Source organism: Mastacembelus armatus, chromosome 21, assembly GCF_900324485.2.
Source record: "Mastacembelus armatus chromosome 21, fMasArm1.2, whole genome shotgun sequence".
In the NCBI taxonomy this organism is placed as follows: Eukaryota; Metazoa; Chordata; class Actinopteri; order Synbranchiformes; family Mastacembelidae; genus Mastacembelus; species Mastacembelus armatus.
In genome coordinates, this window is record NC_046653.1 from 17883047 (window position 1) to 17904966 (window position 21920).

The 21920-nt window shown below is 38.1% G+C and overlaps 1 long non-coding RNA gene across 1 annotated transcript; it reads right to left on the minus strand.

Annotated features, from left to right (window-relative positions):
* Positions 1 to 1235: 1235 nt before the first annotated feature.
* LOC113123087 (uncharacterized) lies at positions 1236 to 20506 on the minus strand. Its single transcript, XR_003294932.2, has 2 exons — positions 20064 to 20506; positions 1236 to 1951 (listed from the first exon to the last, which is right to left on the minus strand). It is a non-coding gene; the product is annotated as an uncharacterized LOC113123087 (long non-coding RNA).
* Between the last annotated feature and the right edge of the window lie 1414 nt (positions 20507 to 21920).

A 21920-nucleotide genomic window follows, 5' to 3' on the forward strand; every position in this document is an offset into this window, starting at 1 on the left:
TTAATATGTATTATACAACAATGCACTTATTCTGGCTAATCGTCTTTTATAACAAAACTTAACATAAATTTTATAAAATGTATAGGATTAAAATTCATTTTTAATACAGCAAGTCTTCCTGATGGAAAAAATAAGTAATTTAAAGATATGCGTAAATTCGTATTTCTAATTTATCTTCCGTCATGTTGCATAAATGTTAGTTTTGCCAAACCCATAATTCCGGTTTGTCATAGCTGCACAAATGAAAATTCAGAATTATCAATAAAAAAAGGCCCACAAGGCCGAAAGGAAGAAATTTGCAGCAATTGCAAAAATCTGCTTAGTGAATAGACTATTACTGGCTCTCGCTATATCTTAATATAAAAGGTCCACTCTACTTTTAATCACTATTCATAAATGATAGCACAAGTGTAGTTTATATATTTTCATCAAGAAAACAAGGGCTGTGTAGTAGGACGTTTTAAAGCAGCTGTAAACGGCCATCCAGCTTCTTCTCTTCTTATGCGACTTTGAAGCTCCTTAAAGGCTGTTTTAAGGTGCAAGTTCACCTGGAGCTTGCAATCTAAAAAAAAATTATTTTTTTTTTTGTTAGAGGCCAGATTCACCAACAGGGCCCACACCATCACAGAGGTGTGTAAAACATAAAATTATTTATTTGCAAACTCAATTTTCGGATAATCCGCAGCCGATGCCGTGGTACAATAGATACCTGCTTGACGTTCACATGCGATTAAAATAGAGGGTTTTTTTAGACATATTACACCATATTTTTCGTTTCAGCATCGCCGGAGTCTGTCATCATAGGATTGTAGGCATCGCGCAGACATTATACACGGTAATGTAAAGAAACTGAGGCGGGCAAAAACAACGAGGACTGCCAGGACAACCAGGCCTAGGACAAACTAAAATCGGCCTTACTAAAACACGTATGTGTAGATTTAAATAAATGCTTTATTTATAATTATGAAAGCACTGTGGTGTACAGTCTATGGTATAACTATAATTTTAATCCGCAGAGCATTTGGGGCTCATATTGAGCAGGCCAGACGTCATAGGCTTTAGGCAAGGCCATGCAGGCCACGTGCATGATGATATTAAGGAAAACCATGTTAGACAATTTGATCTTTAGGCAAATTAACACACTGACAACTTATATTAAACTAAAATACCACACAGACAATATTCTGTTAAACCTATGTTTATCATGTCATGTTCAAAACACATTACAGTCCAAACCCGATTTAAAATTTTATTTTTGCAAGTGTGCAGGCATAACAGAGAAATGTAAAAAGAAGTGTATACATATTTTCATTATTAAAACAACCAAGTGTGTTAACAATGTCCTAAGTGCCTCTTAGGAAAAAACACACACACACACACAAGGAGGGTAGATTGAGTACATGTAGTGGTTAGGTGCAGATTGTGAGTGGTCAGCTTTGCTTCAGCAGCACGATCAATACTGGAGACTTCAGCTAAGTCTTAACTCCAATATTTACGTGCTGCTACAGTAAAGCGACCAGCAATTGAGGATATCTTTTAAAACAACTGTCTATATTGCATTAATCCAGCTAGTGAATGCTACTATGTATGCAAGAGTGACAGTAAACAAGCAAATTACAATCATCACTGAATAAGTTGCAGAGGTCAAAGAACAGGCTGTGTATTCAGACTTTACTGCAGCAGCACAGTATGGCCTGTATCTCAGTGTAACCCACAAACCATTCCGTGCTGCTACAGCATCGCCAGAACTGCATTCATGCTCCCTCCATGTCTGATTCTTTTCATCTTCTGTGTTATTTGCACTCTCTTTATCCTCCAGGCTCCAAGTCTTTGCCTCATGTTAACAGAAGGGAACAGACTTAATACCTATCACTTATCTATAGTTCAGATGATCAACAGTACAGTTTGTAGTCTCCTGTCCACTCCAGAAGCAGGCAAGCGGGCTTTCCATCTGAAACATAAACAAGACACAACATTAATGTTATTCTGATATCAGCCTCTCAGAATTGTGGTGTTAAAGTATATGGACAGTAGAACATAACACTTGCATGCTTGTGAAGAAATGCATTTCAAAGGCATTAACATTAATATGCTGTAAAACAGCCTCTTCTCTTCTGGACACTTTCCACAAGACTTCAGAACCTGCCTGCCGAACTGTTTAGCCATAATACGAGGTTGGACACTGATGTGGGGGCATAAGGCCTGGCTCACTGCCAATTCATTCCAAATCTGTTAGATGTGGTTGAGGTCAGGGCTTTTTGAAGGCCAGTCACACTCTCCCAAAATAACAAAGCCATTTCTTAATAGATCTTGCATAATGCAGAGACCTTGTCATGTTGAAACAGTAAAAGACCTTCCCCAAACTGTTGCCACAACACTGGAAGCATACTGTAGTGTCACTGTATGCTGCACAGTAAGACTTCTTCCTTGATTGTAACCAAGTAGGCCTGGGAGTAGGGTTGTTCATATACTGGCCATATAGTGCACTCAAGTAATTTCACATTTTAATGCCAAGAATTTGTGCATTCTTTTCCAATAGCACTTAACATTACAAAAGAATGCATTTTGCCTAAGTTGTTTTTTAATAAAGCAAGAGTGTCCTAAGTTGTTGGAGAGAACACAAACCCCACATTTGCACAAGTGACAAAAAAATATTTGTTAAGTGTCAATGAGCAAATCCCTGAATCCCTACCAGCTTCAGAGGTTTTGTTCAATAGCTGACCTCACCTATGGAAGCAAGCAATTGGAGAGAAAAAAGTTATCCCACTGTATGAATTCAGTACCATAAAACGTTTATCTTCCAATTTAAATATAAAACAAAACTATTATAGTTAGATGTTTTTCGGCTATTCTCATAAACAATATCAACATTTAAATTTCTTAAAGCGATTCAACTTTAACAAAATACTGTTTGTATGCATAGATATTAAGAAACTGTATCCTGATGATAATCCTGTAGGAGATTGGATCCAATGGATGGTGTAGCCACTAGAGGTCTCAATGGACCTGTAATTATGACCTTGGTCTAAAATGGACCTGATGCCTGAATCTAATGACATCACCAACATATGTCCCTTTTAAAAAGAAAATGATGAGATGTACAGTCCTCTCTCACATTCACACAGACCAGCTGCAACATAGGTTAGAGAAGACTAAAAAAGCCATTTCATTTATTTGCTTGAGAAAGGTAACAATTAAAATCTTATAGTTTTTATTCCTCTGTCCATGTTACATGTATGTCATATGGTAAGGAAGCTGCAAGCCAGAATCATTTCTAAACAAAGCCGTAATTAAGATCTGAGGGTTAGCTGCACAAAGGTATTACCCACCATGTTACACTGTTTGTCAACAATTATACATCTCAGACAAGCTGGCTCAAAGGACAGCAAAGTTAAACCCCCAAATGCTGCTCTATGTTTTTTTTTCTTTCTAATTTTTAAATTAATGGTAAACACTCACTGCATAAAGTGTGGAATTAATAAAATCAAATTTAATACTAAGCTTTGTACAATTTCCACTAACTTCACCTCAGGTGCCATCATACACACAAAGGCTCAGATTTAGTTCACTGAACTTCTTTTGAGACACACAGAAGCAAGTGATAACAGGAAGAACATGGTGTATCTATAGTACAATATATGACTTGTCTCATCTTTCTAACTTCAAGCATAGCATGTCATTCTTGGTGATGAATATCAACTACAGGTGAAATTTGAAGATAAGCATAATGCAATAATTATATAAGCAAGTCATCACCTAAATCATAGGTGTAAATATAGGCAACAGTCAGATACACCTGACTGTGGAAATTTGCACAAAATATTAAATAAACTCATGGCACTTGATACATCAGCCATAATGTTATATTGTGGTTAATTCACAACCTCACATCAGTGGTGTATAATTATCAAGTCTGTGGAGAATGACAAAATCGCCTAGTATTAGTCCTGGACTAATAAGGTCCACATCTCCTGTCTCCATGTCCCATGCCAAGAAAGAGGGAGTAATAACTGTTGGAAGCAGTGACTAATAAGATTCTGTCAGGGAAAAAATATAATAAATAATAAAAAAAACATTTAAAATTCAAGAAACTGTTTGTTACATGCAAATGTCACAACTGCTGGTTTCAGCTCTTCCACCTTGAGTGATTTGCCCCACGTGATATAGCTGCTTTGACAAATTAAGAACCTTGCAGATGAATGGGCCCCAGAAAACAGTGGAAAGGAGTGGAGTCATCGTTTCTAAAATTTGAGACCTGTTAATTCATTATTTGATAATAAGTTACTATCCACTTTTCAGGCAGTTAATGTTTCTATTTAAAAAAAACAAACAAAAAAGACCATCACTGAACCTGCCCCTGATATTTTACATATATTGAAATGCATCGTGTGTGTGTGTGTGTGTACATATATATATTTTAAAAACAAAAATAAAATAAAACAGGAAACACACAACGTACACTCAATTGTATACATAAAATTTCCCAAATCATTTCTTCATATCATTTGCACATTCCTTCTTTTAACTCACTTACTTAGAGGCTGAGGCAGTATTGTAAAAATAAAAATGAAACCATCATGAAAAAACCATTTACCTTGTCCGTCCTTATAACAAAAATATACAAAGGAACTAAGCAGGTAAGTTGTGTGATTTCCTGTTTAGTTGATCATTTCTTTACAAGTCCAGGTGGAAATGTTAACATCAATGAATCTAACCTCTCCCTATTTTTCTCCCTCTCCTTTAAGGAAGCATGCCCAGACATGTCACCATCAGTGCTCAGGCTTTTTAACCCATTCCTACGACATTTGCTCCCTATACAATGGCCTCAAAGAGTCACCCGACCTTAGGGTTGAAGGTCAAGTAACCTCCTACACCCCATCGGGTACAGAAACATGGACATGACAACCCATCACCTCCCCAGATCAAGTGGTCTGGCCTCTTCTGGTCTGTGTCACACTGTCTTCTGCCTGTATAAGCACAAACTAAAGGGAGACCTGCAATGACATCCTAAACTGTGGAAAAAACAAAACAAAACAAAAAAAACCCCTGAACGGCAAGCACATCCATTCACATGAAAAGATCCATGCAAATTTGAGTTTTCCATTGTGTTCATAATGCTTTCTATCTCAGGCCACTGGAGCATGACAGGAAACAACTCCAAGTTAAATATCTGAAGACACAACCATCTAGTTTGTAAGCCATAACAATTAAAAACATTACTGATTAATACTAGATTCAGAGCATATTTAGCCACACTTAGGCAGATTACAGTGAGTGAAAAAGTTAATTGCATGGGTTCCTTTTTTTTTTTTTTTTTAAACTCTGACAAGAAATCACATATATCCATACAGAATTATAAATCCACTGAAATATAATCCAAATAAACACCAAGTATTAGGCTAGCCAAAGCATTGTTGTCCTGTGTTTTTCAAGGCAATACTCAGAAATATTCCAAGTTCACTGTGCCACAACTTTAGGTGTGTTTTAGCTACTGGATCAGCATGTGCACAGCATGAGATAGTAACAGTAATAAAAGCTAAAACAAAACTATAATAACAAAGCAATTGATTGTGATGACATGTCAATAATGGAAAAATTAATAACACCTTTTAACAACACTAATTTGAAAGGGAAGCTAAAAACAACCCAGAGGGTGGTTAATGTTGACTATAGAGCTGAGACAGTACATATGAAGGAGTGCTTTGTTCCATACAAACACTATAACTGTAATGTGTTAATCTTAGAAAAACCTGTTATATTTGCATACCCAGCAAAACATGCCCAGCAGAGAACATCAGAGTGACTGGGATTCCCAGGAAACTGCAGCCATGGCTTATAAAAGAATTTACAGAAAACCCCAGAAACATGAAAACACATAAATGGGATCGACAGCTGAAGAACTCTAATTCACAGGACACTAGCAGATACATGAGAGTGACCTCTGAGTCATTTTTGCACTCCACAGGTATACACCACCTCTTCTATTTACTGTCAGGTGTGACTGTGACAGATGGACTCTTTACACTTGAGGTACACAAAATCTTTACCAGTGAATAAAATGATTCAAAACACTAGTATGCAAATTTTGGGATTTAATGAATAATAAATTTAAAGTAACATGTTTGACATTGGTTGATGAAAGTAATAATGCTTAATAGGATTCATTGTGCTGTTCTGAATTAGTTGCTGAGAGCATACTTTACAAAAAGTGCAGATTATGTCTAAAAAAGTTTAGTAATAGTTAGTCATTTTTCTACCACTTCTAGTGAAAGTGTGGACCACGTAAGATTCCCCCAAGACCAACAGCAGTGTCTATTATCTAAACACACCAGTGTGTGTGTGTGTGTGTGTGTGGTGAAATATTTTATGTGAACATATAATTGCTGTACCTGTTCCTACTGTTTAGACAATGTGCTTCAAATCAGTATTGCATATTCCTCAACAAATTAATTTCTGATTCTTCCAGTTATTTACTACTTCATTTGAACTATCTCAAGCTTCCTCCTACTGCCACGAAAGCCAGAACAGCAATAAACAGGATGCAGACAAAGCAGTACACTGTGATGCAATTTCAAAAGTACAACATGAGGACCTGATTTACACTTGACCAATAGCATTAAACTACAAAAAACATAGCCACAATCACAAACAAATTAAGTTTTGATAATTTTCACAACCTTTAACATGACTACCACAGCTTTTCCATTACACCAAATCACTATTCACAGAAACATCAAATTAATATCCAACTGTGTAATCTATATTGAATGTGCATACACACATAAGCAAAAGCAGCAAAAGAGGAAGCAAAGCTGTTAGAGCTAAATGGCACACCCATACACTCATGCACCAAAGACACAAATATTTAACATATTCCAAATCAAATTGAAGCTAAGTTTTATTCAGATGCAAACTCCACTAAAACAAACTAAAATACTGTTAAGCCCACATCACAACCAAAATCTCTACAAAAAAATAAAAAATAAATAAAAATTATGCCATCCAAGGACTGATAGTTCTGTTGTTATACTGTTGGGTGAATTTACACAATAACAAATTTCAAAAAATAATTAAAAAAAATAAAACAAAGTGCATTTTGGTTCTTGTGTACGTAACAGCTCAATTTTACAAATTAATCACATGTAAATAGAGGGATTAATAATATTCTGTTTCTTTCACCACTTTCCTTGATCTACCTACTTACAAATGTATAGGATGTGTCAATTACACAACAGAAGAACATTGCATGTAGAAGTAAATCCAAATTTACAAGTATTGATATTACTGTTAGAAATAGACCTATTTAGTTGTTTGAATCAAACTTTTAAAAAACTGACCAAACAAGACATTGTTGGTCACAGTGTGTGTGAAGGTATCTGGTCTATGTGCAACCAAGTACACTGCTTCACTGAAGGCAGTAGATGAGGTGCTTACCAAATTGGAGCTAATAAAAATCAAAATACAAAAACCATGCACCAATATATCAGGACCATTATAAATCTTTCCAGTGTAATCAGTTACAAGTTAATACTGTGGGCTAATCTAGCACCCTCAGGTGAAAAAAAGTCTTGTGCAGCAGAAATGAAAACACCATGTGTGTCTAGTCAGAGCCATACTCCTGCTATGTCAGATCTTACTGCCAGTGCTGTTGGAAGTTATCATATTACTACCTAAAATGTAATTATCGAGCAGAGACATATTCTATCTAAACACGCTGTGCAAGTTGATAACTACTGTCTCAACAGAAAAAAAAAAAAAACAGAAGAAATCTGCAACTAAGTGCAAAGATCTTATTTTTAGAGATGAACCTTTGAAAATTTACCAAGATTTTTGAAGATATTTATTGACCATCCTAAATAGACAAATGTTAGCCAGATTATATTAGCATGTCACACAATTTAAGATTTACTCAAAATGTGAAGTATATACAAACTACAACTACGGTGAAGAACTGACAATTATTTAAAATTGTCAATGCCATGTCTACAAGTCCTGTTTTTATTTCTTTCACCATTTTTGTGAAACAGGTGTAAAGCCGTATACACCACAGTGATGGAGCACCTACTGTATGCAAAAATGAAAACCAATGCAAAACATATGCTTGTAAAAAGCCTGCAAGGATCTGACACCTTAATATGCTGCAATGCTCCAACTAGTTTTACCAGCCTTTACTTTATGGTTGAATACATCGTGCAAAATGGACAGACACTAACTTTCACTAAAGATCCAACTTGGGTATAATTAAGTAAAATAAATTATTCTAAAAATAATGTTTGATAATTTAAATAATGTTTGGGCGAGAACTAACTGATGCACATAAAACTAGGTGACAACTTCTACTTAATGCTGCTGAGACACAGAACTGAAACCAGGCCAACTTCTGGAAATCAACCAACAAGACCCGTGAAAACCTGCTCCCATCACAACAAATTTGAATACTATAAAGTTTGTGCTGAGTGGTGCAGAAAGAAGGAAAGGAAGGGTGGGGGTTCTCTGCAGCCTGGCTACAACACATGTGAGCAAGTACAAGAAGAGAGGCACAGTTTCACCAGGAAATGGGGGTGGGAGCCCATTTTGCCAGAGGGGTCCGAGAAGACAGAATGATGAGTCACAGAATGTCATGCTAAGAGTCTGAAACAGCAGAGTGAAAAGGCAAGCAGAAGGGGACATAGACCTAAAGCATTTCAATGAGATAAACTGTAGGAATAAAAACTGTTAAACTACACCAGTACAAATCTGACTCTTGTATATAGCGACAGTTAACTTTCTTCAGCTGAATGAGCAAAAATATTTAGACCCATTTCACCTGTTTACACACAATACATAAACAGTCTAAATTTGAGTTACCAGTGAATAAAAGTTCACATATTACTAAGATTTCTGAATATAAATTTCCAAATGACAAAGTGCTACCTTCTCTCCTCTAGATATTACGTCTACAAATTCAAATATGTAGTTTTTATCAAACAAAAACATCAGCAATTAGCACGTACTGCATTTGACACTGTAAACACTGTTCACAAAGGTTATTTCCATAAACTAAATTAGATTAAATTTAATTTTAATAAATCACCAATGTTCCCTCAGCTGAAATATCAAGTAACATCTATACCATATGTATTTTCACCTTTCCTTTTTAACAGACTAATAGCGTTAATCATAAAAATTTCAATGTCATATTTTATATGTACACTTTAACAATCACATATTTTACCCATTTATATTTTTATAGCAATGTGACATCATATCATTAAAACAGCTAATTAACAAGAAATAAGCCAGCAGATACACTCAAATCTTTGAGTATACATAGATCAAAGTAGTATTATCCAAAATGTTGGAAATCCATCGTATAAAAATAATTGGATATTAGACTTTGAATATTAATATTTTTAGGGCACTAATTTACACCTATTCTACTTCTTAGCATTAAAAAAAAAAAAATACTACAAAGACACACCCTGACTTGGGTTGTGACCTACATAGCTTTCTTCAAATACTGCAGATCAACTGAGCAAGAAGTAGCTAATCTATATAACATCTATTAACAGCTAAGGATTTTTTTTACACTATATACATTTCATTTTGGAGCTTAACAGAGCTACTTCTACAAGAATGTAATGGAATAAGTGTAATTTGCCCATCAATTTGAAAAACACCACATGGTGTACACGAAGTTTGAACAAATATACTTATTTCCAATGCAGAGAATTACACGCTTGTCACATTTTTAAGTCATCATACTATTCATTGTGCTTTATATGTCCACAAATCAAAGTTTTCCCGTTAGTGACACATCAGATCTTATAGTACAGTAATTTCCTTCTACTCCTCCACCTCTTTGCTCTGGAATGTGGCTGTGAAAGATCTTTCCCTCATATCACACTAGCTAATTTCCCTCCAACTAAAGGCCCTCAAAAAATAAACAAAAACTTATTATATGGGGAGGCTCGTTTCATTGTAAAATGCTGTCCCACTTCTGCAACAACTATTATACTGTGGGTACAATATGCAATTTCAGTGCAGACATTTATTGTTAAAACTAAGATATTTAACTTCATTTTCATTCAGGTCATGCATATCTAATTGAGGGAGAATCTGGAGTCTTTACTGCTGCAGAATACGTATGACAAAATAAAAACCCTGGAAAATTTCTATTAGTAAGCACACTGTCAGATGTAAGGGGCCAAGGGAAAAAAAAAAAAAAAAAATCAGACATTGCAGGGAAAATGGACAGAAGCGCCTACACTTGGTCTCATGCTGTCAACGTGGTTAGATTGAATAAAGAATTTTTAGCATTAATAAACATTATACTTGGAAATGCAGACTCTTATTTGTTTAAATAAGTACAGCATTGTAAAAGCTAGAAAGGACTCACATTATGTAACACATTAAACCGATCTCTACTTAGAAGGAAGTAGAAGGGGCGGGTTTAGACACACAATTATATGGAGCCTCTCTTTTCCTCTTATGCCTTATTCGTCATGTAGTTATGTTCATGATGACAAACATAGGACTGCATAAAATATAACAAATAGAACTTCTCCACTAACTAAGGATTAGGCCCATTCAGCCACTGCTTATTAAACCAAGTACACCACGAGATTTTTTTTCTTCAGTGTACTTGAATTTAATCAGGATCCAAGGCACACAGAAAGTGCAGCCAGGCTAGTATGGGCAAAAAAGGCAAAAGGAGACAGAAGGAAATGAGTGAAAAACCTCCAGCATCAAACTACGATGAACCGAAAAAACAAAAAAACAGCAAAACCCAACATTACAACACTGCCACAACTAACAATACAATCCTCTTTTTAATTAACTAACGTTAATTCAACTTTACTGCATCGTTAGTGGTTATGACAGCAATTCTTCTAACATTTAACACAGCTATTAAAGTTGAACCATCAGTATTTGCGACCTATGACTGTTGTCACTTGGCTGTGAGCCACATTGATCACATAATGTTAATGTACGATATTCAGATCTTTTTAGAGACAAACATAAAACAAGTACTTAACACTGGATACGAGTTAATTATTTATCGAAGTTACATTAATACAAGAGCTGTCACTAGTGAGGTTAAGACTGCAAACACACGTTTACAGACACTAACGTTAACGTTTATGCCATAGGGCAAGAAAAGAAACTGTCATTGTTATTAAAGAAATCACTAACTGTAAGGTCAAATTGCGATATTATAACAATCTTATTACGTTTTTGTGTTTAATAATGCAAAAATCGCTTGAAATAAAACACGACAATAAGCAATTTACCATCTCGGAGAAAAAGTCTGCCCTGCCCGTTAGCAAGCTTGGTAAAATTAAGTTCCCACAAAATGCACCGTGTCTGTCTCCCTCTCTTTCTCTCTCTCGTTTTGATTTTTTCCCTCGCAAGCCAGTGTAGGTGCCGTGTGCATTTGTTGACACTGCCGACTGTGCTTCTCCTCTGCTGGAGCCTGGCTGCTTTTGCACGTCCCGCTCAAAACTGGGGTCTAAATGTGAAAAATAGTCAATTTTACCGAACCTATGAATAATAAACCCTAAGTTACACGTCTCCCCAGTATAAATTATTATTCCATGTATTCGCTTTTTTTCCGAATATATCCACCCTCCCATCCTGGATAAAACGGACCGCTGTGCTGTATGCAGATTTTTTTTTACCGTTACAGCGCAGCAAAGTCAGAAAGCCCTCTCTATGAGCTAGCACGCTAAGCTAACAGGCTAGCTGCTAGGAGTAGTACAAGCTGGCAAAGCTGGCCAAACGGCTAACGTCTCCCCGCCACGATCGCTCTCTCCCCTTTTCCACGTATTCTCTTCGCTCAGCCCGTTCACACAGTCATATTAAAATATATTTTAAAAATGTGTGGCTGTAGTTACCTGTGTTTCCGTTCAAATTCTGAGATTTCCCTCTCTAAAAAGGCAGTTAAATTTTTTAAGCGCCCGTCTGAGCGACAGCTCCGCGTATTCGCAGCATCCTCTCTCCGCAGCTGCTGAGGCAATCGCTGCTCACTCGAAAATGGCGCCGAAAGAATCACTCCTCATTCAAATTCGATAGAGCCTCCCATCCGTCCTATTGGCTGAGCGGGGAGCGGACTCCGCGCAGCTGATTGGACGCTGAAAATGCACTCTCGAATGATCTCGCAGTGACAAGTTAACTTCTTTAGGTCCCTCAACGACTTCTGCAGGAGGCACTAACTCAGAAACCGTAACGTACAAACTTCTTAAAACCGGGATTTTCATATGAAATGAAAGCCACGATGATTAGTAAACACTGTGCGGTATAACATAATGTCTCTCAGCTTTTATAGATAACTGAATTAGTGAACTACAAAACTCTGTGGTGCTATAACAGGAGACTGGGAGATTTCAGAAGTCCAGTAAAGTCAATGTTAATGGCATTATTAGTTAGTGTGAACATACTAGACTCATAAACCAATACAAATATGCATTTTAGAAGTACCAGAGATGGATCACATTCCTTGACTATACAAAACATACCAATCATTATCATTTGTCAACGTTATTCTGAATATCATTGAATAAAACTCCACAGGCTGCCAATGTCAGTATTTCGGTGGTACCAATTGAACTGCACAGATTCAAAAGCTCACTCCATAGTGACCCCTAACAACAGCAGTGACTGGTTAACTACACTGTCACTGCCTTCACCTAGATGACCCAAATTAAAATATGCAAATTGTCTGCTATTGCATCTACATACACATGCATGACTTTTATCAGTAGAGTAAAAAGACTTTTTAAAATTTACAGACATAACATGTTATTTTTTGGTTACACATAGCCTACAGACATTTACAAAACATGAGAAACAGTAAATTGTATATATATATATATATATATATATACACATACAATTATTCATATAAGGCATTGGTCTATGGATGTATAAGAATGCTGTATTGAAGTGCTTTTTCAACCATCCTTGATATGAGTTCTGTGAATGTCTATTCAGAACATGTTCCCTTTTCACAGAATGTGTGGTTATCTGCAGATAGCACAATAGAGCGTGTCTTGAAATGACAGGCTAATCAAAAACAATCAGAGAGAAGCCAAATAAAAGACTTTTTGCAGGCATAAATTATAGAAGTATAAGATCTGGTATGTAGGTACTATTCGGTCAATAAGTTAGGGAACCATTTAACTCTTATTTTGGTTTAACTTTGAGTCAATAAGGTAAAGGGCTGGTACACATAGAGACTCAGTTGGTCCATATAGTCTCCTTCCATCCTCTTCTTGATCAGACACTGTTTTCCACTCTTCAAATGAGGACATTACTTTCTTATCTTAAAGTGCTGTGACAAGATGATGTCCTTGCTACTTTTAATTAAGTTTCAGTTTCCCCCCTTTTTGACTTTTGACTTTGATTTGTTTTCCACAGCTTTCAAAGACACTTGGATATCTAGCTTAACAGAAACAAATTCCAAGAGTAAATTACATAGTATAACCACCTCACAATGTACGATTAGCTTGGCAACATTACATGAGTACACACACCATTGCTGTGTACATGCAACAGCCAAAGCAAGGCTCTGCCACAATAACCCTGCTGTTATCATATCTACTGTAGCATAGTGTACCTCAGGCAAGATAAACAGAGACAGCCATTTCATCCCAGTGCACACATAATAACAACACATAACATTCACCTGCTATGCCTTTAGTTGGCTCCACCAGGGTGCACTGGAAAAAGAATTAACTGCAACCTGCTATTAGGTTTAGAGTATACTTAAGTGAATAGGGGCCAATATTTTGAACACAACTTTAACCAACTTAATATTTCTACTTGCCTTTTTAAAAATGTTTACACAATTACAAATGTCATTTACTTTTTCATTCATAGTAATGAGATTAAAAACCTGAAAACTTCTTCAGCCCTCACCAAGAAACATCAAATTTCTTTGCATTGTTATGCGTGACAGTAAAAACATAATGTTTTCTACTTTGGAGTACAAAAGCAGGCTAGGAGAGAGAGGGCGCCCATTGTGTATGCATGCTGGTGTAGTGTGGACAATGGGGCGGAGAGGAAAAAAACACACTTGTTTACAGATAAACTGGTTTGGACAGGAAGCCAGTAAGGAGGAGCTCTGTGTTGTTAAACAGGCATGTGGAGAGGCAGGGATGAGCCAGCAAAAACATTACTATGACCATAGGAAAGATCATGATGCAGTAGTCAATGACAGCGCGTGTGCATACACATACACACACACACACACACACACACACACACACACACACACAAATACACTTATGCAGCGCTGCAGATTAATGTACTGTCAGAAACCTCTGATTTTGTCACTTTTACAAAGATTAGTAACCACTATAGTCAAAATCCCTTAGTGACATGAACAGAAATTGTGGTGTGTTTAGTTTCACTATGACAAAAATTGACAAGATAAAAAGACACTCATGGGCCCCTATTACTAGTGCCAAACAGTAGCCAGGCTGAGCTCTGGTGAATACTATACAGTTTATCCTGCATTGTGTCACCATCACATGAGCACACACTGCCTTCCATTAGGCAGGAGATCCTTATGACTCACAAAAACACAAGTCACATGTCACTACACAAGTGAACCAGCTCAGACTGCTCCGTTATCCACAGCAGCTTTTTTGCAGGCCCAAATGAAATCACATCATAATGCATCTCTTCATTAGGATGGCTGAGACCGAGTGGGCCTCTCCCTTGTCTTCTGGTTGACCAGCTAAACAAGAGCCACACTGTCATGTATCGTGGTGTTTGGCTACAGCAGGCTAACCTGCTGCAAAGTTGCCATGCTGAGCAGTTTTTGCTCAATCTAATTTGATTTAATGTTAGAAGACTTGCCTATATAGTTGACAGTCACACTCAGTTTTACAGATACTTTATACTTTCTTGCTTCCCTCATGCAACTCAAAAGACGACGTTTCACACCACCAGACAAGACACTGCGTCACAACAAACGATGAGGAAACAGACAGTAGTAATCGTCTAGCCCACAACATACCTCAAGAGTCTAAAAAGCATGGGCTTTCCGAGAACTATTACATATTACTGAATTAAAGAATCATCAGTAAAATACTCAACAATGCCTTGAAAACACCCTAAGAATTAAATAAGGTCAGGGCTAAAATTGAACTAGAAATAAGCAATCATATATCACTGAAGACAGTTTGCACTTGAGGCGTCAGCAGGTGAATTCACTTCAGTAGCCTTTTGCTAAATGTGTGCTATACAGTGTAATCACCTTTTTCATGGGAGACGTAGACTGAAAGGAGTGCAGCAGTAATACATCATTCTTACTTTTCTCACTGTAGATGTGAATTTGAGATGATTTTAAATACAGCTTGCTCCATTCACATTTTAAATCTATGATATCAGAAACCGCTTCCTATTACATAAAAACAGTGACTAAATCTTTTTTCTTTTATTGTTTAATCCTTAAGGCTGAAAGAGAAAAATAAAACATATTTTTCATACAAAGTATCCATCTGCGTAAACTGTCATTTAAGGACATTTAGCAGTGTACACAGAGACAATTTCTCTGATGAATGAAACAACACAACGATCAAACTGTGCAACACCCTGAATGAAAGTATGAGAACAGACTATAGGCTTACTATATTAACATGGCCTATTCCCTTCGTCTTGGTCTTTAGAGAACACAATGAGCCTCACTGAGAACTCCATACTAGAGAGAGACTCTCAATTGATGTGTCCTTGGTTCCCCTCCCCCCTCTCTATGAGACATCTGTAGCAGCTGCCCCCTTGTGCTCCTGTCAGCAGGGCAGAGTGTGCATGTTTGCATGTGTGTATGCAGTAGTTGAGGTGGGGTTGGCTAGGAGGTTAGTGTGGGGCGTGTTATGACACCTCCCCCTTTGGAGGGGTCCAGCCCGCACACTTGTGGGACATCACATTTATCAATGGCTAATAGTCACTAGCAGACCCTGAAAACACAACAGAGACCTCTGACCTCTTTTTAGCACAAAGGCTGTGAGGTGGTCACTTTAGCCTCTGGGTGCTATAAAACACACACACACAGACACAGACCCACACACACACACACACACACACACACACACACAAACATCTAAATTTGCTGCCCCAAAATATAAGAAAATATTGTTTCTTATGTTGCTTTGTAACAAACCTCATCCAACCTAATTACATGATAAATAGACAAGGCTTTAATAGCCAGGATTCTGCTAAACGCTATCACATGCTTGACCAGCAAGTTCGGATGTTACGGCACAAGAAGCCCTTTTTATTTCTATAAGCTCACAGACATTCACACACAGAGCAATCAAATTAACTGGACATAATTCATATAGCTAAAATTACATTACAAACTGGGGAAAATTAAGGGGAAAATAATCCAACAAGGATAGGGGGTGTGTGTCTGGGGTGTTTAAGGCAAACTGAGAAGAGTAAAAAAATGTTTCACTAAAAAATCTTTGATTTGTTACGTCTGATGAAACTTTTGTGTAGAAAAACTAGTAAAAAAAACAGCAAAAACTTCACCGTAAAGAGTAAAAGAGATGCACAGTCTGGCAATATAGATCTGTTAGTGACATGATTATTAGATCACACCATTATTCATTAGACTTGCTATTTTAAAGTTTATTAAATAATGTGTTTTCCATAATAAATGTGGAGTCATGTGCTTAAAAAAACATAAGATCCCATGCATGAAGCAATAAAATGTGATTAATAACCTCAGATGTGTGTTACAACATGGAGAGTCAGACACTCAGCGTCCTAGTTGGGGTGTTACAACCTGATCTGAGACATTTTCCTGTCAAAACAAATGTAGCGTTATTTTTGGGACAGGTTTAAATCATCAAACAAAACATTATTCATGTGGCTTCCTGGCCTAGTAGTATTTTTTTCTTGACTGGCTTGTCCACACCCTACAGTATTTTTTTTTTTTTTTTTATTGAGGCAGACTGCTGAGAGGGATTACAGAGATGGCTAAACACATGCAGGATCTAAACCTAGGCCAGCAGAGTTACCCAAAGGCCTTGAAGAATAAGTTTTTTGAAGGCCAGTGTTAACAGTGCTATTTTTTGCCCGAAGCTGGTGATTGAGGACATTTTACGCCTACATTTTTATCTTTAAATTTGAGGATGACTGTTCCAAAAAAATAAAGCCAAGTGCAGCATGAACAGCAACTCCACCACAGGACTTTAAGACTCTCCACTCAGATGTGGATGAAAATAATATAAATAAGTAAAAATAATATTTCTGCACATTGGTGTACAATTCAATCACAGTACTGAATTATAAAAATCAGGTTATAGTAAGAGAAAAGTGCACCTATATTCAATTATCATACAAGAAATCTATCAATAAATGTCAGATGACTGATCAATACCAATAGGACCAACACACTATTGACAAAGAGCATCGGTATCATTCTAACATTAGTCATTAGTACAAGTGACATTCAAAGGGCTAATGGAGACAACTAAATTATGTCACGGGAATATCCTACATTTTTGTGAGTTTGTTTTTTTAGTTGTCTGTTACATTTAACTGAATGAAAATGTGTTTAGTTCATGGCAATAATACTTTCCAGTCCACAGAGCATTTAAAAGCCACTAACGCCTCCACTAGATTTCATAAATTGCATCCATGAGTGTTGAGCAACATTCCTATGCACATACTGTATTAATGTCAATGCTTAATGTTTATATTATTCTTAGATTTGTTTTCAGTCTTTGCCCAAAGTCTCCTAGACTTAGAGAGCAGGTGACTTTCAGACGATGCTGAAAAAGGGGATGTTTCTTAACACTGAATTCTAGTTCTACATTTAACATCATTGCACTGGGCACTGTAATATTTTTAATGCTATTAAAAAAACACTGTTTTCTACTGAGATGTCTTCACATTTTCTCTACTGCGCTGAGCTAATCAAAGTAAAATATTCATTAAATATTAGCCCAATATACATTAAAAAGATAGACTAACAACCATAGCTCCTAGTTGCTTGTCTATACACTGCTGGCATTTAAGATTTTATGCTCTCATTAAAAAAAAAAAAAGTGTCCAGAGTGGAAAGTGACTCTATACTTAGCGGAGTGATGGGTGATATCTTAAATTTTGTTTTGAACAAACAACGGGTACCATCAGTGTAGTACTAATACTAATACTAATACTAATACTAACACAAACATTATGCATCGATTAAATCACAAAGCAAACAATCCTGCACACGGTTGGTCATCTAGACAATTTATGAGATTACTGTCTACACTCTTACACATATTATTATACTACAGTCTAATACACTACTATTAATAATAATAACAATTAAGCAGAAGAAATGCTTGTGGCAAGGCGTCTGAGATTTGATTGCAATAGCCCCTAACAAAACTGTACTGCACCTATCTTAAAACTCTTTCTGAACAGCATCTATCGGTAAAATCTTTTTGTCCAGAGTTTTTTCCTTTCTTGTAAATTTGTAGTGCTGAAGCCAAGCTCCCACCTATAAAGCTGACAGAATTTTTATTGACATGCAAAGTAAGTGACCAATTTTTCTGTTTTTGTCACTCAACCATTGTAGGAACAGAGAACAGGAGGACCAGGGACAGGTGATGACTAATCTCTTCTTTGAAAGTTGCTGCAACTGCTTACTGTAAGGTTTCAATAATATAGACGTAAATGGGAGTAAAATGTGTCTTTTAACTAAATGATACTAAAACCAGTATCAGCCTTCGTGCTAAAATCGACACTATACCAAAAAACAGGTGACGCAGTATCATATAGAATCACCCATCACCCATTTTTTTAGATGTCTTGGGGGATCAGAAGAGATTTGTGGTTTCTGAGAAATTAAAAGTAGCTAGACCTAGGTATGCAAATTAAACAGCAGCCTCATAAGTCTTCTGCAGCCAAGTATTTTTAGCATTAAAACCAGAGGCGTGCTAATGTCATTTTCCATTGACATTCTACAGATTATAGGCTACTATAAGATATATTGCCTGACCACGACTGCATTGAAATGTCACAGTTGTAACCAGTATTTAGGGCACCTCTAATAACATATAGACTGTAAGAGTGTAAACAAGCTCTGAAAATGCAGATAAGCACTAAAAAAAACACAGACTTCAAGCTCCCCACACAAAACTGATGCATTCATTGTCCTGTTTTTGGACTACAAACTGAGAATTCCTGCGGAAGTCCCTCCCTCCACGGCGCACTGTTGTACCTCGATGATGTAACCACTTTCCAAATATAGCGTGTTGCTGATGGCTGAGCGGCCTCCTTATTGGCCCAGGCCCCTGTCAGTCCCGTGACGTCACCGCGATCGCGTTATTATTGTAAACAGCCCGCCTGCTCTCCACCGACGCTCTGTGCCGAGCCAACTACTCCATCCAGTCCTTTGTTCATGCAGTAAAAACAGCGACGCGACAAAGCGGAGTGATCGTCCGCCTAAACTGCCGATCAAACCTCGAAGCAAAGTTAAGACACATCACCTAAAAACACGACACCGCATCTGTTCAATAAAACGATCTGCTGCTCTGTTGTGGACATGTTTTGTTGATCACCGGGATCTTCACGCAACCGGCGACAGCTCAAGGCTGCTGCATGAATAACAATAATAAACTGGTAGTCTGTGTGGAAGACTTTCAATGCACGACACATTGCTGTTGGCTCGAATAGCGGCTGTCAACCTTCACCACATGTAAAATGATTTCTCCTTCACACTAGATAGACTAAACCTACAACCCCGTTGTTTTAGGTTAAAGGCAGAGTAGTTCCAGCCTCGTTGTCATTGGCCTGTAAATGGAAAATTGTCACAAAAGAGTACAAACTTGTCGTTTCCAAGACACCGTGCGCATCGATATGTCCCACAATGAATAAATAGGCCGATAACTTCAATTCCCCCTCGTCGATTCGACAGCGTTACCGTAAGGGGACTTTACTTTGTGCCCGGTGTCGCAGAGAATCGACCAAAACGACTTCATCTTTGCAGTGACAGACGCCGTACGGCAAACTCAACTAGTCGAGAGGTCACACAGCAAAAGTTGAAATGACTCCACTGAATGTTTAATGGCACTTACTCGATAGACGGGGCGCGTTTCGGAGTGATCGACTGCATCTCCCTCGCTTGCCAGCCGGCCACTGGTGACACCCTCACCTCGACATTTCCATCCAGGCAAGTTGTCAACAAGCTTCCATTCTCCGACTAAGTGCAGTTTCAGCAAAGCTTCAAGGAAGTTGTTTCTTTTGTTCCAGTATTTTTGGTTGCGTCAATGTTGCGAAAAGGGGGAGGCGGAGCGGTGGATATAGCGAGAGACCGAGAGAGAGAGAGAGAGAGAGGGAGAGAGAGAAAACACACATAGCGCACCACAGCCTATAGTTCGCATGCCTGGCCAGTAACGCACAGAAAACCCCCTCATCTAAATCCGCGATAAAGTCGCCTCACCAGCTCAGCTCACGTGTCTGGGACGACCAGCATCCCTTCAAAGTGAAATAGACAAGCTACTCAGCTCACGGTGCTCGGGTCCGATAGGCTAAACCAGATCAGGCTACTACAGGTCGGTGCGCCTCATGCGCGCGTAGAGGAACGGAAACATTTGCATAGCCCGGCTCGGTAACTTGGATTTCTTTACAAACGCCAGGTCGCACACAGACTTTCTTCCTTGCCTTCAGTGGCGCTCGTCGGCTTTGTTTCGGTTTCTTCACAGAGCTGGGGTCTTCAAAACGAGAACGCATGCAGCCTACACGCCTTTCCACTTTAAACTCTGCCAGCTCTCGGACAGTACAGGGCGGTAACGACCTGCTCAGTAACGCGTTACTGCCGCTTCCCCACCGGGGAGTTGGAAAATAAAGACTTACGATTTGCTTCAACTCAAAAAACTGTTTGCCAGCACACGATCTCACATTTCCTTCATCCTAAACACCGAACTGAAGTTGAGAAATAATTCCATCCATCTATTACTTTTCTTGACATGACATTCACCCTCAGGCACAAATTACAACACAGAAAAGTTCGTTTCCTCGCTGGGGAAACAGGTTTTATCACAAAAAAGCCGGAGAGACAATTTGGACATCACTTACAGGTCCTTTGATTTCCTGCTTTCTAACGACCAAGACAAGACCATGCAGCAATGCAACAAGTACAGTGTAACGAATGAGGTTTTTGCCCATATGTAGTAAAAACTGAGGCATAAACAGACTACACTTTGATGCAACGGGCCTCTCTCTGTTCTTGGAACCGAGTGGAGGAAGAGCTGAGGCGGCTTACTATGCAGAAATAGGATCATGTTGGTTCATCGGATAAAAGGTGAGCTCCCTGTTTCCCCGCCGCTGTTACAGTAGCGTTGCGTCAGGAAGTTGTTGGTGTCAGTGAAGTCACCATCAAGACGCCCTTTCTCTATCCAGCTTGACGACGAGCAGCAGAACGTGGGCCGCTTAGATCCTTTCTATAGCAAGTGAAAATCAGCCAGTGCCTTCAGCTCCTAAATGTCCCTGTAAAAACGTGGATCACTGCGTAAGAAGCTGTGACAAAACGTTTGGTACGATAGATATAAACGGCTGCCGATTTCACAGCAGAGGAAGTCAATTTCAAAGGTTGCAGATGGATTTTAAAAGGTAACTGTGAGGGAAATGCACCTCGGATGGAAGTGACAGCTTCCCCACAACATGTCAGCCAATATCTTTTTTAGAATTCGAGCTTGTAAAATTATGTATGTGCACATTTCTGGTGCACTTACACTGCGGGCCTGTAGGTTTCAGGCCTACTGCGTATATCCTGGTTTTACAAACTATTTCGAAGCTTTGTGAAATATACTGGTTAAAACTTACACATAACCACACATAACCAAGGCCTGTGGAGGATCATTTGTGCCGATTTTGCAAAACCAACTCCACAATAAGCTCAGAACCTGGCAGGCTGAGTGCTCAATAGGTATAAC